The sequence below is a fragment of the Tamandua tetradactyla genome, chromosome 3 (assembly GCF_023851605.1).
Source record: "Tamandua tetradactyla isolate mTamTet1 chromosome 3, mTamTet1.pri, whole genome shotgun sequence".
NCBI classification, from domain to species: domain Eukaryota; kingdom Metazoa; phylum Chordata; class Mammalia; order Pilosa; family Myrmecophagidae; genus Tamandua; species Tamandua tetradactyla.
The window spans coordinates 304,816-320,535 of NC_135329.1; the positions used below are offsets into that span (position 1 = coordinate 304,816).

General features: G+C 41.6%; 1 long non-coding RNA gene across 1 annotated transcript; it reads right to left on the reverse strand.

Moving 5' to 3' along the window:
* Nucleotides 1-456: 456 nt before the first annotated feature.
* On the reverse strand, nt 457-13,218 carry LOC143675916 (uncharacterized). Its single transcript, XR_013171677.1, has 4 exons — nt 13,109-13,218; nt 7,524-7,691; nt 6,947-7,022; nt 457-792 (listed from the first exon to the last, which is right to left on the reverse strand). It is a non-coding gene; the product is annotated as an uncharacterized LOC143675916 (long non-coding RNA).
* Nucleotides 13,219-15,720: the final 2,502 nt, after the last annotated feature.

The following is a 15,720-nucleotide window of genomic DNA, read 5'->3' on the forward strand; positions in this document are numbered from 1 at the left end:
AGTGAGGGGTACCTGTGAAGCGCTTTATTGTTGTTGACCCTCGCCGCCGCCTGTGAGCCCGGGAGCTGCTGGGAGCCGCGGCCCCTCACGCTGGGCGTCGGGCACTTACTCACTGCCACAGCAACGTTCAGTTAAAAAGGCAAATTCAAGCATGAACTAGGCTGCATTTGAATAAAATATTTTCATCTTTTCAGCCTGACGGCAATTCGAGCTGTCAACCTTGAGGGACGCCACATCCTCTAGGCGCGTTTGCCTGGCTCGCCAGTCTGAGAGCCTGAGGGGGGCAAGCGCGGATCCTCAGGGCTGCTTGGGCTTAGCTTCCCAAAGCTGCCGAGATAACTTGACTAGGATGGCACCCCACAGGCTTCTTTGCAGGCACCCCCAGGAATGCTGGAATTCAAACAGAGCTAACTAAAAAAAATTAATTGAAAGGCAAAGTTTAACCTTAACTCAGGGGTCAGGGCAGGTGGGCAAACCCACTTTGCCTCCTCCCCACAGTGGAAAGTTCCCAGGTCCCCTGGGGGCTCATCCACCTGCACCCCTCCCTGCTGTCCGGGGGGCAGCGCGTGCCTACCCCTCTGTCTGGAATCCTCACCACCAGCAGCGTCAGCTGTATCCCAGGCACATGACAGACAGGCCTGTGCACCTGCTTGTGGAAAGGGAGGAGTCGGCAGCTTCCTTTCCTTTGACAATTCTTGTCTCTCTTTTGTCTGGAGTCTCTCACTTTCCTTTGAGGCACCCTTTCCCACCTGGCTCCTGAAGTTTTCTCGGTAGCACGTTTCTGTAATACAGCTATGAGGAAAGGAAGGAAGGGAGGAAGATGAATTTGCTATAGAAAATGCTGACATTCTTCAGGGTTCCAACTTAAACAGCTCAGTGTATGTTCCTCATCCATTCTTGTGCTTCCAGGCCAAGTTAGTTCTCTACAATGTGGAGTGGTTTTTCAGTCCCACTGAAATTCAGAACCTTTAAAAACAAGCCAACTATTCAAGTCATGCCAGCATCTTGCACCTGGTATGCTCCCCATGGCCTTATTTTTTTCATTTATTTTATTTTATTATTTAAAAATATTTTTATTTAAGAAAACAAATAATACACTTAGAACCACCAAAAATGGATATCTTAGTTACCTTAACCATAGTCATATTTGAATGAAGTATCCAAATAATCATAGTAAAACCTGTGTTTGCGCAGTAAGTTTCATAAACCAATTTAAAATAAAAGCAAGGAAGGAAAAAAAATCTATAGATACGGATATCAGAGTTTCTTAGATGCTAAATATTAAACACTATCTTAAATACCATTTGATTAACTATTAAAATGTGCATTCTCAAAATACCAAGTAGAAAGTTATCACAAATATCAACTTTGCTATAGTAGTGAGAGGTTACTAAACATTTTCAATTTTTGATTTCAGGAGCTTATTTTACTTAATATTACTATAGTTGTGTATAGGTTTTTCTAAAATCATTTTTTTGTTGTAAAATATAACATAAAAAGCAATAATTTTCAAAACCCACTTCAGCCAGCAGCTACAGAACAGTTTCCAGAGTTTGTCATGGGCAAATGTCTGTTCATGTCACTGCCCTCAACTCTCCTGTGTATGTACCAAGTATTAGTATTCCTGGGTCATAGGGCAACTCAATATTTAGTTTTCTGAGGAATCGTTAAAGTAACTTCCACAGTGACTGGACCATTTACATTCCCACCAACAGTGAATAAGTGTTCCAATTTCTCCACATCCTCTCCAACATTTATAGTTTCCTGTTCATTTAATAGCAGCCATTTTTATAGGTGTGAGGTGATATGTCATTGTCGTCCTAATTTGCCTCTCACTTATAGCCAGTGAAGATGAGCAGCTCTTCATGTGCTTTTTAGCTCTGTATTCACTCTTCAGAAAAATGTCTATTCATTTTCTCTGTCCATTTTATAATTGGGTTGTTTGTTCTTTTGTTGTTGAGCTGTATAATTTTTTCACGTACACAGGATATCAAGCCTTTATCTGCTTTGTGTTTTCCAAATATTTTCTCCCACTGAGTCGGCTCCTTCTTCACCTTTTTAACAAAGCTCTTTGAGGCACCGAAGCTCTTGATTTTAAGGATTTCTTGTTTGTCTATTTTTTCCTTCTCAGCTTGAGCTTTAGGTGTAAAGTTTAAGAACCTACCTCCTATTACTATATCTTGAAGATGTTTCCCTACATTTTCCTCTAGAAGTTTTATGGTTCTGGCTCTTACATTTGTCTTTAATCCATTTTGAATTAACTTTTGTATAGCGTGTAAGATAGGGGTCCTGTTTCATTCTTTTGGCTATTCAAATCCAGTTCTCACATGCCCATTTATTGAAATCACCATTCTGTCCAAGTTCAGTGGATTTGGGGGCCTTATCAAAGATCAAATGTCCATAAACTTGGTGGTCAATCTCTGCACTCTCAATTCTATTCTCCTGGTCAGTTCCTCTGTCTTTATGCCAGTACCATGGAGTTTTGACCACTGTGGCTTTATAGTAAGCCAAGTCAGGGACTGATAGTCCTCCCACTTCGCTTTTCTTCTTGAAGATATCTTCAGCTATTCAGGGTCTCTTTCCTTTCCATATAAATTTGATAGCCAGCTTTTCCACTCTTCAAAGTGTGTTGTTGGGATTTTGATTGGGATTGCATTGAATCTGTAGGTCACTTTGGGTAGAACTGACACCTTGACACTATTCAACCTTCCTATCCATGAGCATGAAATGTGTTTCCATCTATTTAGTCATTGTTTATTTCTTTCGGCAATTTTTTATAATTTTCTGTGTATAAGTTCTTGACATCCTTGGCTAGATTTATTCCTAGATAGCTGATTCTTCTGCTTGCTATTTTGAATGGGATTTATTCTTTAGTTGTCACCTCAGTTAGGTTCTTGCCTGTGTACAGAAACATTACTGATTTTTCTACATTCATTTTGTATCCTGCCACTTTGCTGAATTTGTTTATTTGCTTAAGTAGTTTTGCTGTAGATTTCTCAGGATTTTCTAAGTATGGGATCATGTTACGTGTAAATAATGAAAATTTTACTTCTTCCTTTCCTATTTAAATGCCTTTTCTTTCTTTTTCCTGTCTAATTGCTCCAGCTACTACTTCTAATACAATGTTGAATAACAGTGGTGACAGTAGGCATCCTTGTCTCATCCTTGATCTCAAGGGATGCTTTCAATTTCTCACCATTACATATGATGCTGGCTATGGGTTTTTCATATATGCCCTTTATGATATTGATAAAGTTTGTTTTGATTCCTAATTTTTGCAGTGTTTTTATTACAAAAGGATGGTGGATTTTGTCAAATGCTTTTCCAGCATCAATCAATATGATCATGTGATTTTTCCCTTTTGATTTGTTAATGTGCTGTATTATGTTGATTGATCTTCTCATGTTGAACCAAGCTTCTGTTCTTGGTATGAATCTCACTTGGTCATGATGTTTAATTATTTTAATGTGGCATTGGACTAAATTTGCAAGCATTTTGTTAAGAATTTTTGCATCCATGTTCATTGGGGAGATTGGTCTGTAGTTTTCTTCTCTTGTATCATCTTTATCCGATTTTGGTATGAGAGTGATGTTAGCTTCATAAAATGAGTTAGGTACCGTTCCTTTTTCCTCAATTTTTTTGAAGAGTTTGAGCAAGATTGACATTAGTTCTTTTTGAAATATTTGATAAAATTCCCCTGTGAAGGCATCAGGTCCTTGGCTTTTTCTTGTGGGAAAATTTTTAGTGACTGATTGAATTTCTTTACTAGTTATTGGTTTGTAGAGATCTTCTATTTCTTCTCAAGTCAGTATAGACAATTCGTGCATTTCTAGAAATTTGTCATTTCATCTAAGTTGTCTAGTTTGTTGACATATAGTTGTTCATGATATTCTCTTATGATGATCTATGATAATGAGCCCCATGTCATTTTTGATTTTGTTTAATTTGCCCTCTTTCCTTTTTTTTTGTTAGTCTAGTTAAAGGACCATCGATTTTATTGATTTTCTCAAAGAAAAAATTTAGTTTTTTCTTTTAGTTTTGCTGATTCTTTCCATTGTTTTATTGTTCTCCAGTTTGTTTATTTCTGCTTTAGTCTTTATTATTTATCTTCTTTTATTTGTTGTGGGGTTAGTTTTTGTTCTTTCTCTAAATTCTCCAGGTGAGCAGTTAAATCTTCAAGTTTTGCTCATTCTTGTTTTTAAATACAGGCTTTTAGGACAATAAATTTCCCTCTCAGCACTGCCTTGCCGCATCCCATGAGTTTTGATATGTTGTATTCTCATTATCATTTGTTCCAGATATTTACTGATTTCTCCAGCAATTTCTTCTTTGAACCACTGATTATTTAAGAGTTGTTAATCTCCATATTTTTCCAAAAGTTCTGGTTCTTTGGTGATTATTAATTTCCAACTTTATTCTGTTGTGATCAAAGAAAGTGCCTTGGATAATTTCAATCTTCTTAAATTTATAAAGATTCAGTTTGTGTCCCAGCATATGATCTATCTTGGAGAACCTTCCATGTGCATTAGAGAAGAATGTATATCCTGGTGTTTTGGGATACAATGTTCTATATGTATCTATTAGAGTTAATTCATTTATCCCATTTTTTAGTTCACTATTTCCTCGTTGATCCTCTGTGTGGTTGTTCTGTCTATACAGGAGAGTGGTGTATTGAAGTCTCCCACTATTACTGTTGATACGTCTATAGCTCATGTCAGTTTTTCTAATATTTGCCTCATGTGCTTTGGAGCTCCTTGATTGGGAGCATACACATTTATGACTTATTTCTTCCTGGTGAATTGTCCCTTTTATTAATATGTAGTATCCTTCTTTATGTCTTATGACATCTTTACATTTTAAAGTTTATTTTGTCTGATATTAGTATAGCTACTCTTGCTTTTGTTTGGTTAAAGCTTGCATAGAGGATCTTTTTCCATCTTTCATTTTCAATCTAACTGTGCCCTTGAGCCTCAGATGCATCTCTTGTAAACAGCATATAGATGGATTATGTTTTTGATCCATTCTGTCAGTCTGTATCTTTTAATTGGTGAATTTAGTCCATTAACATTCAAAGTAATTACTGTAAAAGCAGCTCTTTACTCTATCATCTTGTCCCTTAGTTTTTATTTGTCAGATCTAAATATTATTTTCCTTCCCCCTCTTTTTTCCTTTAAATTACCTTTACTCATTTTCTTCAATTCTGTACCCTCATCCAGACCTTCCTCTCTTGTCTTTTTTTTATTAGCTGGCAGGGCTCCCTTTAGTATTTCTTGTAGGGAAGGTCTCTTGTTGATTAGTTCTCTCAATCTTTCTTTGTCTTTGAAGATTTTAATCTCTCCCTTAATTTTGAAGGACAGTTGGGCTGTGTGGTAGTTAAATTCAGGTGTCAACTTGACGAGGTGAAGGTGCCTAGTTCTTTTGCCATGGACATGAGCCAATGGCTCATGTCCATGTGAACCTCATCTATTGTTGATTACATCTGCAATCAGCTAGGAGGCATGCCTGCTGCAATGAATGATGTTTTACTTAATTGGCTGGTGCTTAAATGAGAGAGCTCAACATAGCACAGCCCAAGCAGCTCAGTATACCTCATCTCAGCACTCGCAGCTCAGCCCAGGCCTTTGGAGATGCAGAAAGGAATCACTGGGGAAAGTTGTTGGAAACTAGAGGCCTGGAGAGAAGGCCAGCAGAGATCACCGTGTGCTTTCCCATGTAAGAAAGAACCTCAGTTGAAAGTTAACTGCCTTTCCTCTGAAGAATTAAAGGTTAACTAAATAAATCCCCTTTTATTGAAAACCAACCCATCTCTGGTGTGTTGCATTCCGGCAGCTAGCAAACTAGAACAGGCTGGATAAACAATTCTTGGTTGAAAGCCTTTCTCATCAGGATCTTAAAAATATCATACCACTGCCTTCTTGCTCCCATGGTGCCTGTTGAGTTGTCTGAAGTCAGTCTTAGGTGTTCTCCCTTGTATGTGGTAGATTGCTTTTCTCCTGCTGTTTTCAGAGCTTTCTGTTTCTCTTCAACACCTGACAGTCTGATTAGTATGTGTCTTGGAGCAGGCTTGTTTGGATTTATTCTATTTGGAGTTCACTGGGCCTCTTTGACTTCATATTCATGTCTTTTATAAGAGTTAGGAAGTTTTTCCCGATTATATCCTCAGCTAACTTTCCCAGCCATTTACTTTGCTTCTCCTTCTGGGACACCAATGATTCTTACATTTGTGTGTCTCTTGTTGTCCATCATTTCCTTAAGGTCCAGTTGCATTTATCCCATTTTTCTTGCTATTTGTTCTTTTGTGTTGTACCTTCTGCTTCTTCAAATCTGCTACTGTGTATCTCCAGTACATTTTTAATGTAATTTGGTCTATGGTATCTTTCATTTCTGTGAGATCTGCCATTTTTCTATTTAACCTCTTAAATTCTTCTTTATGCTCTTCTTGTGTCTTCCTGATAGCCCTTATTTCTTTATAAATATTCTTGAGTAGTTCTATTTTCTGTGTTCCCGCTGGAATTTTGATTTGGTCATTTGGCTGGGCTGTTTCTGCTGGATCTTTGTGTGCTTTGTGATTTTCTGTTGTGTTCAGGGCATTTGATTATCTTGACGTGGTTATTTTGCATGTTGGTTTTCTTTACTCATCTAAAGTTTTTTATGTACTTGGTTTTTGCTGAATGTTTCCTTTTGCACTTGGTCTATCAGTTCTTCTCTGCCAAATCAAGGTCTGGATCTCATGTAGGGGAAGAATTCAATTTACGGGTCTATTAGAAGCCAGGCCAAGTGCACACGTCCTCCAGTGGCAGAGGGGCTGCCACCACATGGGAGACCCAGGCTTGACTCCAAGACCATGCACCAAAAAAAAAAAAAAGAAGAAAAAAGAGATAATAAAATAAAACAATAGTAATGTAATGAAGATATGAAACATAAAAACAAGAACAACAAAACACACCCCAACAATAGTAGGCCCCAGAATCAAAAGGAGACACCCCAGGTTATACTGGGAGTGAAGTCAGGCTGGTGCTCACCTAAGGGAGAGAAAATTTAAGAGAAAACAATAATAATAACTGAAATAAAATAAAAATGATATGTGAAATAAAAATAGAAAATAAGGGATAAAAATTAAAAATATTTATAAAAATAAAAAAATAAGAAAAAACAATCATACTACAAAAAATGTATAGAATGGATATATCTTAAACAGGGCAAAATAAAAAAGTGTATTAAGGAAAAAATAAAAATAAAAATTAAGAACTCGGCAGATACGGAGTTAGCCTGCCTGCACTAATCCCTTCTCCCTCAGCCCTGCCCCTCCTGGCCTAAGTGCCTCAAGGTCAGAAGTTGGGTGGGGGGCTGCTCAGGTGGCCCATTGGTCACTCTGTGCCGGAGGGACTGGGCGCTGACCAGAACCTGGGGGATCAGCTGATTCACAGCGCTGACAGGTCTGCCAGACACCAGGCCTGTGGCCCGCTGTTCCCGTACTGGCCAGGTGGCCACTCCCTCACCCGGCTGGGCAATCACCCCCTCACCTGCTGATCAGCCCCGCTGGGTCCCCCAAGGCTGTTTGAAGGAGGCATTCACCACGCAGGCGATGCCGTCGGCACAGGGGCGGTCGGGAGGGATGAGACCAGGTCTCCATGAACTGACGTGGTAGCTTTGCATGCAGCTGAATTCTGGGACACAGTTCTGGCTTTGGTCTGTAACAGAACGGCAAATGGAATTCTACTAGGTTTCCTGATGCCTGGGACCCTTTCTGGATTACCCTGAACAGAAACTTCACCCTGAGGGCCAAAGAACACAGCCTGTCTCTTACTTCGGTGCTGGCTTGAAGCTGTGGTGCACCCCCCCCCCAGAGAAGCTCTTTCACTCCCGCTCGGGGTGCAGACCACTGTGGGTGGGACATTTTGCTTAGGTTGTTTTCATGGAGAAGCGAATCCTTTACTGGAGACCTTTTCTGGAGTCCCCTGTGAGAGGATAAGAGACAGTAAGAAACCCCAGAGACATCTGGAGACAACCATGTACAGCAGAAGCAAGAAAGAAAGCGCAGACATCGCCAGGTGCCCTCCCATGTGACAGAGGAACTCCAGATGCCAGCAGCCTTTCCTCAAAGAACGTGTCTTGCTCTTTATCCCTTACTTTGGACATGTTCATGGACTTTGAACTGTGAATTTGTATCCTAATAAAACTTCATTGAAAAACGCAACCCATTTCTGATATATTGCACTCTGGCAGCTTTCGCAAACAAAAACACTTGCAGCTGCTTCATATCCGATGAGTCAATGTGATTTGGTAACTGTTGGAGCAGGAAAGCACCAGCAGCCAGAGCTGGAGCTGAGGCAGTCGGAAGACCCTCAGAAAGCGATGTCTGCACTTTCTTTCTTGCTTCTGCTGTAAATGGTTGTCTCCAGATGTCTCTGGGGTTTCTTACTGTCTCTTATCCTCTCACAGGGGACTCCAGAAAAGGTCTCCAGTAAAGGATTCGCATCTCCATGAAAACAACCTAAGCGGAAGTCCCACCCACAGTGGTCTGCACCCCGAGCGGGAGTGAAAGAGCTTCTCTGGGGGGGGGGGGGGGTGCACCACAGCTTCAAGCCAGCACCGAAGTAAGAGACAGGCTGTGTTCTTTGGCCCTCAGGGTGAAGTTTCTGTTCAGGGTAATCCAGAAAGGGTCCCAGGCATCAGGAAGCTTCAGAAGACAAACAAAATGAAACCACCGAGTCATGAAGTGGGTATTACACCAGAAGGAAGCAGAGGAAGCTTGGATCAAAGAAGGCCGTACTGAGGTTCATGGAGCAAAAGTCTAAGACAAAGTTAGAAATTTTAGAAGTTCATGGAAACCAAAGTCCCCCAAATCATTTCACAGAGAAAAGGATGTTAAATAATCCAGGGTCTTTAGAACAAATTATCAAAGTCTCCATTTTACTATTGTCAATAGTTATGCATCTAAGTATTTTGAAAAATGACCACCTCGATGTCCAGAAGCACATATATTCAAGGGAAAAAGAAGCCCACACACAGCATAAGGAAACACTTCACTGCGCCAAGAAAAGAGCCCCTCAGATTGAAGTGGCCAAAGCAAAAACTGTGGACCTGGTCTGCAGGGCATATCGTCACTGCAGCACAGCTGGAAATCCTCCTTTCCAGCCCTGCATGTTCATCTCTTTCCTAATTTATCTTCCAAGGTTCCAGGACAATGTAAAATTCTCACTGAAGGGTATTGACAGTTGTGTGTTTGCTGGGGAGGGGGAATGGTGGGGTTTTTGACAGAGGAAACAGATTTACTCTCCAGTGAAGTAGGGTCATTTCCATTTCTGGCTCTTCCAGAGCCCTTTCAGGGTCTAAAACTTTATAGAAACCTATCTACGTCACTGACACATTCGTACATTCGGCATAATTGCTATGTGTTCTTATTTGGATGCTACCTTTAAAACTCTCTCCGTTCCGGTAGCTTCTTGCTATTTTCACTTTCTGGTTTACAGCACTGTAAGAACACATTGTTCTTATCTTTCCCACATCATGTAATCTTCCTGGTGAAAAATTAGCAAAGAAAATGAATGTTTGTTTTAGTTCAGAGAAGTCTGGCAAGATTTCACTTTTGAGTACCAATGTCAGTCAAAGAAAATGAGGCTCAGGGAAATGAGGCCAGTGTCCTGTGTCTCTGTGCTCATGTGTCACGAGCTCTGGATCTCCAGCAGCAAGTGGGACTTGAGGCACAGAAGGTTCTCAATGAAATTATGTAGCATGAAGGGTTATGAGATGTTAAGCTTTTCATATGTTCATCCTCCTTCTCCACCAGCTTTCCTCTCTTCGCGACCATTCAGTGCCAGACACTATCTAGAGTTTGTAACTCATCTCCTTTCTCATGTGTGCTCCACCAGCCCTTCTGAGCTGATCCCATCTACCTAACTCCATGCCTATACTTCCAGATAGTATTTCCACCCCAACCTCCTTTGAGAGCTTCGGGTCCCTCAGCACCATCTCCCTTCAGTGGAGTCGGATGCACCCAGCTGGAGTACATCTCTATCCAGTGAGTATCACATTGAGTGACAACTATTGTTTACGTCTCTTACCCTATCAGCAGGGTGTGTTTTCTTGGCCTGTAGGACCCAATTCAATTCTATATGCCCAGGATCTAGAACTATACTATGGTTTACTTAGTGCATTTAAACATAAATATGTTAACATATTTGCATGTTGCATATGTTGAATAACTGATTAGATATATTATATCTGTATGTTCTCAGCTTTCTTGGACAAACAAAAGTTTAAATGATTATGCATTTTAGGTGGAAAATGGTTGATGCATTTAATTAGCATAATATATAGAGAGACCTGACAATGATTCCTATATAATTGTAAAAACTCATAAAATACCGGCCTGATTATGTTTATGAATAGAGTTCACCAAACATGAAAAGTCCATTCTCTTTGTACTGCACCAAAATATCTAGACTTTTGGATGATTGTTTCAAGTGGTGATACTGTTTTGGATAAATTATCTACTATGTCAATGGCCTTTTCAAGGACACTTCTACCTTCCTAGCGATAAAGAGCTTTGCCACCTCAGAAAGAAAGGTGAGGACAGTAAATGTCCAGTGTGGTGCTAATTGCTTTATGCACATCATCTAAGTTATTCCTCACAACAAGCTTATGAGGTGAGTACAAAGTCCCTGTTGAATGATGAGTTTCTGCGATGTTTAAAAGCTCCCCTGTGATCTTGCAGCTTGCAGGTGGCAGGGTGGGCGCTGAACTGTTTCCTGCCTGAGTCCCAAGTCTGGGATGCTCCAGTTTCCGAGAAGCATCATGAAGAATGAAGACGTGGCAGGGGGGGTCACTTTACTGGCATCAGGTTGGTGAGGAGACGGATTACGCATTCCTCTGCTTTTCCTTCCTTCCCAGCACTGGGCATGGCGCCCTGTATTTGGGAAACACTCAGCAAGGGCTCATTACCATGCTTCGAGCCTCCTAACAAAGGCACCTGCTGGAGGAGATGACTTTCTATTATTCATTCCTTATGCTTGCTCAATTTTGATATAGCACAATCCCTTTATGGGGGTGGAGCTTCACTGGCCAGCCTTGTAACCTAGACCCCAGTCATCTTCCAGTTATTTTCCCAGCTCTGTGTTCCTTCATAGCACGACCTACCATCAGATCTCTCACATATCTGTTGCTGTATTTATGTATTATCTGGAAACTTCCTCTAGTGCAAGCTTCCAAAGAGAAGCAAATGCATTTGTTTCTATCACTGCCTATCCCCAGTGCCTAGAAGAGTGCCCAATACTTGGCAGGTGTTCGGACACAGTCTTCAAGTGATTTAAATGAAGAATCCTTGCCAACCATGGTGTTGGAAAGACATGCACATCCACAGCTCTGCACGCTGGTGCCTGCGCGTCCCCCTGCGCTCTCGTTCCTCAGGCCCCGATAGCCATGGAAAGGCGAAGGACTGGGCCGCTTCTCATTCACACTGGGTTGTATGTATGATCGCAGCTCCCTAAGGCGCTCACCTATAAAGGCCAGAACACAATTGTAGGGCAGCCCACACGTGGCACTCTCCGCACTGCCAGAAGTCCAGCTGGATTGTTGGCTAATGATGGGAAAAGAAAATTCCATCTCACACTTAGACTGACTGGTGGGCCAGGGACCATTTTAGGAGGCAGCTGTCTGATGGTACAGAAACCATAAGAATCATCTAAACAGATGGTTGGATCCTGGGGTCGGGGCTATAAATGTAAATGTTCCTGAGTCAACAGAGAGCCTTCTTGTGGATTCCCTCCTGTGTCTTCCAAGTAGGCCAGGTCCCTGCCCTGACATCTGTGCTGTGATGGCAGGTGCAGGAATAATGAGCTCCCTCTGAGCTCACCTCCTCATATCGACCCTTACCTTACCCTTACTGATATAACATTTCTGTTGTAACCTTTATCCTTTTGGTTTTTTTAAAGCAGGTAGTTTAAATTTGTATTTCAGCCTTTGGAAAACTTAAAAATAGGGCAGTGAACTCAAATGATCTAGAAGAGGGGCACTCAGAGTTGGTGAAATAGCAAGAGTGGACAATGTCATAGTTCCATGGCAGGCTTTGGAGAGGAGACTGGACTCGAGGCACTGACGAGGTGGCGGCGTCTGAAGAGATGGGTTCTGCCCTGATCTAAGGAGAGAGATGCGCTGTTGGCCTCCAGGTACTGTATATGTCTGTTCCGCAGATACCGGGTTGAAGAGATTAATTATATGAATTTATTTTTCAAATTATTCAAATTCCATTTCTGGTTTGGTAACATCTTATTCAATTCTATCTCACTTCTCTTTCAACAATAGGCAAATGATTTTAAACCTTTAATAGAGATTAAATGAATAGAAATTGGATTTTACCTATTTATGGAGTATGCATCCACTTTTCCTCTGTGCATGGAGCAGTTTTGAACACACGGACCCTACGTTTCCTCCTAATTCTAACAATCTACGTGTCTTAGAAAATGAGTTTGTTCTAATATCACTTGCACACATATTTAGACATGAGCTTGCAGAATTATCTACTCACCAACCACACTGTACAAGGAGGAACTAATTTTTTTAATAGTAGAATTATGTATCCACTCTAACCCCAGCACGTGTTCTCTGAAGGATAAAATACATGTATCTTCTTGTCATCATCACGCAGGGTTTCATCCATCCTCACCTAATGTGACTGTGTGCCTCGTACACAGCCCCCAGCCCACCCCAGGCGGCCCCTTCCCTGGAGCCAGCTTGTTTCTTCTAATTTCCTGAGGTCAGACTAGGAGGAGGGTGCAGTACTGATATTTTTAGATGCTCCTTTGTGGAACACGTTACACCAGCGGAAGCCCAGGTCACACTTTGCTACTGGCCAGTAGAGCAGGTTCATTGATGAAACTCAAATGAGAACCAAATATTTGAGGGCATGTGGATTAGGGTTTTATGCTCTACTATTTCACTGTATTATTGTTATGCATAATAATTATCCCTAGAACTTAAGAACTTTTCCTTTCTAAAATATATTCTCCTATAGATTTCATTTTAATCTCCAAACAATTATTATTATCTGGCTATTACAGAAAAGATATATGAAAAAAAGAAACTGGCTTTGATTAATAGAATTACTTACCTAGGGACGATTTTCAGGTATAGATCAAAGGTTTCCAGATTCTTAATTCTGTTCTAAATGTTCATAGATGCTGCTTTATCTGTGTTTTATAAAGGACCAAATACTGTGAATACACTAATATACTCTGTGATTTCTTATAATAAGCAATACATTTGTACTCTTCCCAAGTGTCCCAGAATCTTAGATTTTGAATATACTATGAATGAACTATAAATACTACAAACAAAGCATATGCAAGTGTCCAGATTCACAACACACACAAACACACACACACACACACACACGACTTGCAATATCTTTCCCCACTTCTATTTTTTCCCCTCTTCTTGCTTCCTTTATTCCTCTATTTTTGAGCTAGATCCTCCTTGATTCATTTAGTAATCTTTTGAATAATACTCACTTCAAAAGTAGTATTTCTGTGGGGAAAAGATAAATATTATTAAAACTCCTATAACCTAAATCCTGGATTTTTAGTCATTTCACTGTTATTGAACTCGTTACAGTGCATTTCTTGACGTTTAAAGAAGAGACACCTACCAAATTAATGTATGGTCAGAAGATTTTATCACTGTGCTATCATTGAAGCACTCTGAAATTCTTTTTCTATTAGTAATTAGAATCATCTGCATGACAATTCTCAGCTAGCAAATTGGCATTTTCACAGAACATAGCAAGAAAAGAAAAAAAAAACAAAACAAAGACCCCATTCCTATAATTATGTTACCTAAAAAGACCAGTTAAGAAATTTTCAACATCAGAGATTGCTCCATGCCCCACTATTTTTGGATAAATATTAGTCGATTAACTCCTGGGTAGAATTAAATATACTGGGGGGGGGGGAATGGCATGTGCTAGAATCATTGTTACCCCTCCAACCAGAATGCTGGAATCTGCATTACTTTCCTTATTGACCGGATATCCCCCAGTTTCAGTGTACACTGTGACAGCAATATTTACCCTTTTGGGGAATATTAAATATCTGTTTTAGAAACAATTAAAGAAACCTTAATATTACTGAGAGCCATGTGCCATGCCATACCGTGTCCCCCAGCTCTCCTAGGGAGTTATTTTTTGACTCTACCCAAAATCCCTCATTTCAGCCTTGGTTTACCAATCCCTGGTATACCTGTTTCCCAGCTTCTCACAGGGAGACTCCAGGAAACGCTCTCATTGATCAGAGAAGATGAGCCTTGGAATCGGAACCCTGGCCCTTTGCTGCACAGAGTCCACGGAGGCCAAGTACGTGATAAGACGCACCGCTGGTTCTGCTCCTGAGGCTGCCTGCCCCTCTGCACATGTGCTCATGGGCTGGCAGACCTGGAGCCCTACATGCTCAGCGGCGCCCCCTGCGTCTGTGGACCGGGTGCCTGAGCTCAGGACGCGGAGTGAACATGGATGTGTCGCTGTCATCTTATGGCCTGGCCATCGACCCTCTGATGCAAACCTCCTCTCTGTTCCCTAAATGTGTGGGTGAGAGCAAAGGGCTCCGAGATGCTGTGAGAGGGAGCTGGGATTCCTGGGCCATGCGTTGGGGAGAGTCCCCGAGGCAGGCGCTGACCGGAACAGAGCCCATGTGGGGCTCAGCGCTCATGGGCGTCCCTCACAGCAGCTCCTCTTCCTGAGCAGTTCAGAGGGCTTGATCTACATGGTGACCTGGATGAGGGCACTGCCAATGAGCCCAGAGGCAAAGCCTGAGGCGCAACGTACGTCCAGCTGCTTTATGCACCAAAACAAGATTCACGCAGATGAGCCGGGGTCCTGAGGATGTCTGTGGCAGTGCAGTGCCATGAGAAGCGGCACCCTGACTGCAGGGCTCCTAAGAGCCCCTCACCCCTGCGCCTGCACATGCGCCTGCCCCTATTTCAGAAGCTTTCTCTGCACTGGTCACTTGAAACACAGGTGTCAAATGCCTGTCCACGCAGTCCCCCCCACAGGGCATCTGATTTCTCTAAGGAGCTCAGTTCCTCCTATCAGGCTGTCCTACAAGCACAAACACACACACACACACACACACACACACACACACACACACACAGCCAGAGTCCTACTCAGTGACTTATGTTTAGTCATAAAATTTCACACTTAGCTGTTAATGATCTACAATGGTTTTATGGTCAGTCAATGAATTGAGGTAATACACCATCCGGCCCTCTGCTGGGTCTCTTACAGGCCGCCTTGGGCCCCTCATCTTTCTGTTTCTCACAGATGCCAAGGTGGTGAGCACCTAGTTTCCCATGGAGCCGGCATAGCAAAGGGCTTTCAAAAAACCGAAAGTTCGTCAGTGGGGAGGTGAGCACTGAGATTTAAACGGAGGAAGGAAGGGAGTAAAGATGTTTCTTAAATACCACATCTATTTGTATCCCAAGGCCTGGTAAACTGTGTAGAACCTGAAGGAGGGTAGACTGGTCACAGTGTTGTTGAAAGCAAGGAAAAGGAAGGAAGAGTAGGAGGGAAGGAGTGGGAGAGAAGATAGAAGAAAGGAGGGGAAAGAGGAGATTCAAAATTAGAAGCTGAGGCTTATGTTGCAATGGGTGCTTTGTGAGGCACCAGAGAAAAAAAAAGATTTATTTGGCACAAACAAAATGTCCAGTTTTTTCTGCAGCTAAATGCAT